Here is a 9,481-nt window from a genome sequence, read left to right as displayed (position 1 = left end):
ATGTAAAATATTATTCATTTAAATGTTGACTTTTAAAGCATTTATTTTGTTAAAATTAAATTTTGTTTGTTTAAACATACATGTATATTGTGTCTTTTAATTAATAAACTAATGTTTGGTTAAGCAAAAATTGAGATCCAATGTAGGCAATCAAATTCTGACTCAGTGACACAATATACAGTACCAGTGAGAACACTAACAAAGTTATAAGTGCAAGTTTTTCATTCTACTGACTCATCACCCACAGAGCAATGAGATGGTATTAAGTACCTAGTGAACATGGAGTTTGAAATAAAAATGGTTCAAAGGCAAAATATCACATACCACAGGACATTACCTGGAATACATCACAATGGGAAGTGTTATTTTAACTGGATGATATAAATCTCACGTTTTATTAAAGTACTGGAAGGATATGTAGATTTTGTTCATTATGTTCACTGTGTTTTCAGTAGCAGCATAGACTATACTAAACAACAATCCAGTGTAACATGTTTCCTTAATGTCCACTTTGCTCAGCTATTTCATCTGCAGTATTTCCATTATTTTTCAGGCTTATTATTACAAACAGGAAATACCAGATAGAAAAGGACTTTAACCTGTCCTTGCTTGATAAATCCATAATGTTTTAACTGTTCAGATAAAAATGTAATATTAACGTATCTGTATATACTACTGTATATCTGGTTGGCATACAGTCAGTGAGGCAATTCCTCGTTTCCCTACCAGACCTGCTGTCCAGTGGAGCTGCTGGAGCAGAATGGCTGCTGTCTGCCAGCCTGGTGGGGCTGGAGTCCCCTTACATACTGCAGGTGCAGGGCTGCCGATCCTTCTGTGCTGAAAGTGCTGTGGACACACAATAAGTTATGGTCATGAGTACAATCAATTTCACTCTTAACAGTACAGGAAAATTCAATTTAATTAATATAAGGGAAGTAAGGAAGACTTGATTCACACGTTTGATAGGTCTGACATTCATCTCAGAGATGTGTGAATGGAGGCTGATGGTACGACTGTACACAGATTAAATAAGCTTTTCATCATATATACTTGTACATTCAAAAAACTATATCCAGTATATATATACTCAGATGTGTAAACGTCTGTGGTATCTTCGCCACAATCAGGAATTGCAATGCCTAAATGTTATACATCAACAACTTACTCAAAGCCTCCTCTACTAATTTCCCCTATTATGACAACTGTGACTATTGTTAATGCAGACTAGTTTGGGTAAGAAGAAAACAAGTTTATCATTTAGCAATGCACCAATAAGAATCTACAAAAAACAGATCATAACAACAAGGTAAACTATACATGAGCCTTATGAAGTGTTGTAGTAATTAATCCGTCACATTTTTTAATAAAATCTAATTGACTCAGTGTCAGGCATTCCTGTCTCTTGGTATCATGTGTTCGTCTCTAAGCATTTGTAAAGCTACATGGCTACCTTTTGTATTATGAAATATTGCACAATCAGGATAAACGGTTCATTTCGTTCGGATAAACAATAAAAATGCAGTTTCTACACAAAGGAGGAAAAACATTTTGTTAAAAAAACTATATTATAGATAATGTCTTAAATGTTAAACAGTTTTAACTCCAGAACTATTGGGACAGTAAAAAAAAACTTTTCACTACAAACTAATAAGAATTTCTCATGAAAACTCATTATAGATAATTAAAAAATATTTTATTTTTAGTCAATTTGGTTTTGCCTGTTTGACTGTCAGACTTGTCAAGGAAAACCCTGAAACAACGGGCTGAAATCTCTAACAACCTCCAGGGTGCAGGGGTGAAGTTATCAAAATCCAGTTTACTAAAGATTAAGACTGCAGAATTACAAAGGCTGTATTACAGGTTTTAAACTGCCCATCAACACCAGGAACAGAAAAGTCAGGTTAGAATGGGCTCAGAAATACAAAGATGAACCCAAAGAGTTTTATGAACATATAAGATTAAGATAAACCATTCCCACACTGATGAAAAAGTAAATGTGTGGAGGAAATCTCCAGATTTAAATTTAAATGTATATGCTGAAGACAAACTTAAGTCAGAACACCCCAAGAATAGATGAGAACTCAAAGTGACACCTGCAGAGCGTCTCACATTATTACACAGATAGTCTCCAGACTTAATACAGTTATTGCCTCAAAGGGATAATCAACCAAATATTGACATAAGCTATGAAATTGACTTAAATTGAACGTGTAAAGCATTGTATAGAGAAAAGCAATGTTTGTCATACATACAATCTAAAAAACATCCTACTGTACATACATAGATTCTATAAATGTTTTGTATTCCCATACAACTTCTGTTCAGTTCAAGCTTTATCATGCCCTATGGGAAATGTGTTTGTTGTAGAGTCCAACACAACAATACAAAAAAAAAAACAACCATCACCAACAAAGAGATCGTGACAGATATTTCAGGAAATAAAATTATTGTTTTACACTATTTAAGAGTGAAAATGTAGATGGGAGTAGTGTATATTCAGTGTCTCTAGTATGTTGGCCTTCTTGAGATCTCTTTGCTTGTAGAGATCATTTAGGTTCGCAAAATCTGATTTGATTTACCCCAGTGATTTTGCAACTTACATTACAATAACTGTTTTACTCAACAGCACTGATTTTCCAAATCAACATATAACAGAAATAAATTTTCAATTCATGTTTTGTAGTATTAAAAATAGCTCTGTCCATCTTAAACAAGCTAAGCTAGAAAAAATGTCTTGATTATCATTTTTTTTTATAAATGGTCTCACAACATTATCCCATCTTAACTTTTTATCTATGACCAGTCCCAGATAATAGTAATTAGCACCAATGTCTACAAATTTGACAATTGTTTTCAAAACATTTAACTCTCATCACACCATTCAATAAAATTGCTAAGAATGATCCCTTGTTGGTATTCTGGGCTCAATAAAATGCCTATCCTTGTGTTTGCATTCATATTTATTAGTGTATGAAATGTAAATGTAAAGAGTTAAGATACAGCACAGTGGTGATCCAACAGAAATTAATCTTACATCAGATAACCATTTACCACTTTGACCTGTTGAGACCAGTTCATCTTAAACCTAAAAAATCTAAAACCCATCTGATCAATTTCCCTTTTAAACTAAATTTCTTTAAGAGTTTCTGTGCCAGTATAGGTGTTTCAATTGTGTTAAAAACAGAGGCAAAGTCCACAAATAAAATTCTTAAAAACTTCGGTCAGTCATGATGTTGATAATCCACGCTTAACAAGGTGAGTTTACTCCCCTCCTTTCCCTGTATACAAACCACAGGGGGTAAATAAAGTTCAGTGCATCCTTCTCTATTCACTCCAGACTACTTTTAACCGGGAGATGTGAGAGCAACTGGCCTCTAATTATTAAGATCACTTCTGGGATGAGGCATAGTGACAGATTTCTTCCACAGAGTGGGGATGATCTGTGAATTCAAATACATCTGTAAAATCAAGACTAAAAATATCACATAGTTGATCCACTCAAGACTAAAGAACCCAGCCACATGTTATCTAGGCCTGCACTTTCTTACATTGATTCTCTTAAACTGCCTTCACACCTCTGCTGTGTCAATCATTATAAACTCATCAGATTCAGAAAAGCGCTAATAGTTGTGGTAGCTGTAGCTTTTAATTCAAAACAGATATAAAACATTTAGTTTTTGTTTTCCGTCTGTACATTTTAAAACTGGTATTTTTTTTTAAACAAAAGCATTGCAAAATCGTAACACACAAAAAATGTTCATTTTTGTTCGAACATTTTTGTTGTTGCATTCTGTAGCACATTTCTTCTTTTGAGTATTAGCCTACAGTATTCTGTAGTCTTTACCATGTTCCAACACAGTCGAGCAATTTATGAATAACCCTGGATCACATTATCTACAATACTTTAATAACAAAAGGAATGTTTTGTTTATTATTTCGACAAATTACGTTGACTAAAAATGCATTCCACTGTCATGATTGGGTCTGCGTCTATACATGGAATTCAAAATGACAGGATACATACTGCGCATCATTGGACTCTACTAATGGCAGCAGCTTACTGTTACTGGAGCATAACCCATGTTTTTCACTCCTCCATTACCTTTATCTGATTATTACAACCGTTGTCTCTGAACCATGCAGTTACATTTTGCATTCCCACTGTGCGGACAAAACTATCAGATCCTCACTCTTCTGTAATAAAATATTCACACGAAAAAGAATAAATATGAAACTGCAAATGAGAAAATGTAGAACAATATTAACCTGTGCATCACTTGCTCATTTACGGATTATATAAAATAAACCTTGTTCGTCACATTTATTAACTTGGAGCTCAGAAATAAAGACAATCCAAATCCACAGATCTTGTCACATTATAGTATGACACCACAATTACTGATTGCCTCTAAAATATGCAGAAACAATACAGAGCATTTCTACAACACTTGCATGGATATCACCCACAGTATCTAAAAGGGAATATCTCTCATAATCTGGAAGAGCTTTTAAGTGTAAACTACTTTTCTTTAACGTAAGCTGTGCTTACCTGAGTCATCTGTACATTACAGTATATCTTGTTATGTATTCATTGCATAAAAAAAACAGAGTGCCTCTAACAATTATTTTTTGTCTTCAATAACAACAGAAAAATAATTCAAGGTGAAGCTGAAGTGGTTATCTGGTTCTAATGATTCAAGATTAGATATTTTTTGTAAGATTAATTATAAAACGCTTTACAACCACCTATTAATCACATCAGTGATGCTGAATTTTACAAGGCTTCTAAGAAAACATATTCATACCATTACTTAACTGATGCTGCTTGCAAGGCAGTGCTCCTAGCATCTTTAACAACTGACAATTTAATAATAGTAAAACATCTGTGATCTTTAAATTATTAGGCTTTTCACTTACTGAATACAATAACATTGCTGTCCCAACCACAAAAATATCTTGGCTATACATGTAGCCATATTCCTTATAAAGTCAGAAAAAAGCATCAATCAAAATCCATTTTCTGTTATTCTTAGAAGAAATTTCACTGGAAGTCCAAAGTAAACCAAATGAGGAAAGTATACTTTTACACACATATCTGAAGACAAGCCTATGACTGAACCCACTAGAGAGTCATTATTTATGTCTATATTGAATTAATCCAAGCCTTCCCATACAGTATATACCACAAGAAACCACAGTGCATTTTATAACATTACCACCCTTTACATCAGTCAAAGTGATGAAAGTTCAATACAACCAAATAGGAACAGTCCCTCGATGACTAATTAAAGCTCCGGATGTTTTCAGACGACAAAAGGCTATTTTGATCTTCAGCCATTTGTAAAAATGTACGTTGCCCCTTGATCTAGCATGTGCCTGAGTTTCAGAGTCCTTTAATATTTCTGTTTTTAAGGCACAAAAGCAGAATGGCATTAGAGGGTTAGGACAGCAAAGCTGTGGAGAATCATCCTGTACTTCATTAGGTCAAAGCTGAGCAGGGCTTTACTGGGAGCAATGCCACGTCACCAGTGGTGGCGTTATGTTTAATACGAGCTGCCACAGGTGTCGTCTTATTAAATTTAAATAGCAGAAATTTGTTGAGCTGGGATAGGTCTGAAGAGGCATTGTCTTTCTTAAGTATTTCAAGCACTTCACCAGGTGTCAGAAGTAGAGAGCTCCCTTGTTGTTAATATTTAAGAACTGATTCTGGGCTACAGGCATCCACAGAGAGGCTTCCATACAAACTTATTTTTTTTATTTGATCCCTAATCCAGAAAAATAACCTGAGATTTTGAGTTTCTGTTATGATTAGTAGACAAAAACTGAATGAAGTGTGTACAGTGGTTGATATACATCAGTGTTTGCACTCTTTCTGTACAGTAGTTAAAAGATTACAGACAACACAACTACTTGGGGCAAAGCTGGATTAAACAAGTAACAAAACCACAGGATATACTCAAGAAGACTGAGATGAACATGTATATTTTAGTCATATGATGACACTTTTGCAATGTGTTTAACAAAACTTGCCTATATATCAAAACCAAGTTGAATCCAGAATTTGTAAACATTTTTTACTTTTTCCTAAAATTTTAGGTACCACTTGTTGTTCCATGTGAATAGTTTCTTCTTTCATTTTTAATGTGTAACCATTATTTGAATAGCTTGTATGGATGTATTCTCTTTATTCTGACATGGCACTGTACTGTATATTGACAGCTCTACAGAGTTGCAGAGTAAGCATTCAAAACCTAAAGTGCCTTGCAGAAATTTCCACACCCTTCCCATGGTGTCCCATTTTGTGAAATTATAAAGTGATGCATATACATGTTCATATTTAATTCAATACTTGAATGCTCATATTGAAGACTTAGGTAAGTTACAATAAATGTCAGCAAAAACTAGAGAAAAACTTAAATCTCTTGATTGCATAAGTATACTGACCCGAGATTCTAATATACTGTAGAAGCACTTTTTGCGATAATTACAGATTGACTTGACTTTATACACCAGCCTGGTGCAATTTTTGTACATTTTTCTTAGTAGATTTGCTCAAACTCATGATTATGGAAACCATTTTTACTGCACATACACAAAGTTCATTCCTCTAATTGTGTGGTTTGTCAAGGTAAATTTGTGTACCTATTGTAGTTTAATTTAGGTTAAGTTTTGCCACAGCAAAAGGTTTGAATACTTATGCAATCATGACTTTTCAATCTGAAACCTGTACAATGGTTTAAGTACAGTATGTCTGCAAGGTACTGCAGAAATGTGACTCACTCAAACGACCTACACACTCATAGCTACCACTTGCTAGGATGAAAAAGTGTTCAATATAGTCAGAAGAGATGTTATCATCTACGAAAGGTCAAACTATTATTTACATGCACAATTAACGATCTGCATTGTAGAATATGGAGCCTTGTAATACTTGACTGCAACTGTCAGTATACATATTTTTCATGGAGTCACAACTTTGCTATTTCTGTCTTCAGTTTCACAGTACACATCTACTGTCTCCTTCTCACACACCCCTAACACAACACATTGGCTTCTCAGACAGAATTAATTATAACAGGATCACCGGTGCTTACTTTTAAACAAAACTAAAATATTGTAGCTTATTAAGACTGTACTAAAACTATAGTTGAAAATGAGAGCCAATAACATATCAGAAGCAATTCTGGATAAAAGAATAAAAGAGAAAAATATTCAATCTTAATACTAGAGGAACATGCATGTATTATCATATTATGTATTATTAAAATAGTGGGAAACGGTATTAATTTTGGTAATGAAATGCAGCAGCTAGTCTTTCATGAAGATCTCATTATGTTTCAGGTCTAAAAGACTACAAGAATACAGACCAACCTTGGGGCTCACAGAGCTTTTTGTCAGAACTGAAGCACCAGTTAAGTTTTAAGCACCAGCTCTACCTTTCGTAAGAATGGTTACAAACATGGGGAGGCCATTCGTTTCATTTTAGAATCATGGAGCAAATATCTGCCATTGTGCTTTTAATTAGGTCTGAATTTATTCTTGGGCTTTTTACATTTTCAGTTTGTATAAAATTAGTTGTTTTTTTTATATTGCTGCTGTTCTCTGCTAGTTGTGTCTGTGCAGAGAACACATATGACAGGCTTGTGCCTAACGAGTCATTGGCTATGAATGGACTATGAATGCAGTGATTTTCTGTTTAGTTGTTAAACTTAAGTATGGCCAGGTTATATAACACCGACACCCAAAGAAGGCTCCACAGCCGAAACGTTGTATTTTTCTTTTCTCTTCAGCATGGAATAAACCTTTACTTGTTCCTTTGCAGGTTACATAACGTTAAGGCTTAGTGAGACGCTCTCTTGTAACCCTAGGGTTAGATCAATACTCTAATAAGATACTATTCAATTAATCCCATTCTCACCACATTAGGTCAGTAGGCCACTATGTCAATAGGAAGGCATTCATTTTTTTGTTGGGCTGGTCAGTATCTTCTTATTAACCTGATAATACTTTTTATGTTTATGTTTTTTTAATTATTTGCTGTTTCTTTTTTTCTGTCAGACTTTTTACATTTGTTTTCCCTGATTAGATCACTTAAATGGCTGTACTTTGTACAGCACCATTGCCTGATTACTGGAATTCAAGATAGTAGTTCAATATCAAAATATTATTTAAAAGCACACAATGAAGAGACAGGTTTGTTTTTGGGGGAAAATACTTGAATCAGCTGTTAACTAGCATGTTGGCCTGATTTTGACACATTCGTGCCAAAAACTGATCATCACTGTGGATCAGAAGAAAACTTCAGTCCGGTATTTGGAAGAAATCCTAACAGTTGGTGATGGAAAACAGTACAGCAATTCAAATTCAGACCAGCAACAGAAATCTCCACAGCTTGTAACTCGTTCGTTTTCAATGACTCAGTAGTTAAAGTTCCCAGATAAAAACTCTGAGTTATCTCAATATTTTCTGGAGTTAGAGGGACACAACCATTATTTTCTTTTGAAGTTTACTTTAACCCTTACAGGTTAAAATTGTTTAAATAAATCCTCAATTGTGTGTACTTAATATTAATTTAGAATTTAATATAACATTTAATATTGAGATACCTGGTGTATTGTATATAGAGTTTTACAGAACCACTGTAAGTAGACAAACATCCTGCCTTTCAGACCTGTAACCACAAAGGCCCAAGGTCACCATTACCAAAAAGCCACAGCTGGATGCAATCTCTACTTTTCCCTGCTCATCACCATGCTTTGAATTTGTGTGATAAAAGCTAAGTAGCTTGAGAAGTTTTGGAAACTCAAAATATGTCAGGTCCTGTTCAGTTATTTCAGGACTACTTACAATATTTTAGATTATCTTCAGGTTCAACCAGCATTCAGAAAAATCCCAGAAACACTGCTCTTCTCTAAATGGTGTAGATAACTCTGACTGGCTATGCTGTCTAGGGTTATGCTAAGAGGAGACCAGCTCCCTGCCTCGAATGCCACAGGTCCATCTATTTTTTGTTCACTTACATCATTAGACCAACAATTTGATCATTTATAACATTCGGGCCTTTTTCCTTGGGGTGAGAGGGTGTTTGATTGACAGAACCCTGAACATTGCAGTAGGGAGTGTCTCTATGTGCTGCTGGAGATGGATTCATCTGCCCTGCTGGAGCTTGGGTCTTTCTTCTGTTACAGGCAAGGCAAAAACCAGCAAAGTCTGGCTCTGAGGGTAAAGCTGAGCAGTTGCATAAAGAAAGAGGGATGTGGTCAATTTGTTTTCTCTACAATTAGCACACAGGACATTTTCCAACTTGCCTTTCAACCCAATAGCATGTATGAGTATAAGTATATTTTGTGTATGAAATCTTAAAGACCACCCATAGCAAAGAGACTCTATTGCACTGTAAAAAAAAAAGCACTTTAATTTTCATTTAGGAATACGTTTCCCAGGTGGTTGGAGTCTTATTTGTATAGTCCATTAAATCTGT

This window comes from Lepisosteus oculatus, chromosome 12 (genome assembly GCF_040954835.1).
Source record: "Lepisosteus oculatus isolate fLepOcu1 chromosome 12, fLepOcu1.hap2, whole genome shotgun sequence".
Classification (NCBI taxonomy): Eukaryota; Metazoa; Chordata; class Actinopteri; order Semionotiformes; family Lepisosteidae; genus Lepisosteus; species Lepisosteus oculatus.
The sequence above is the reverse complement of the archived record's forward strand: the minus strand, read 5'-3'. Positions refer to the sequence as shown.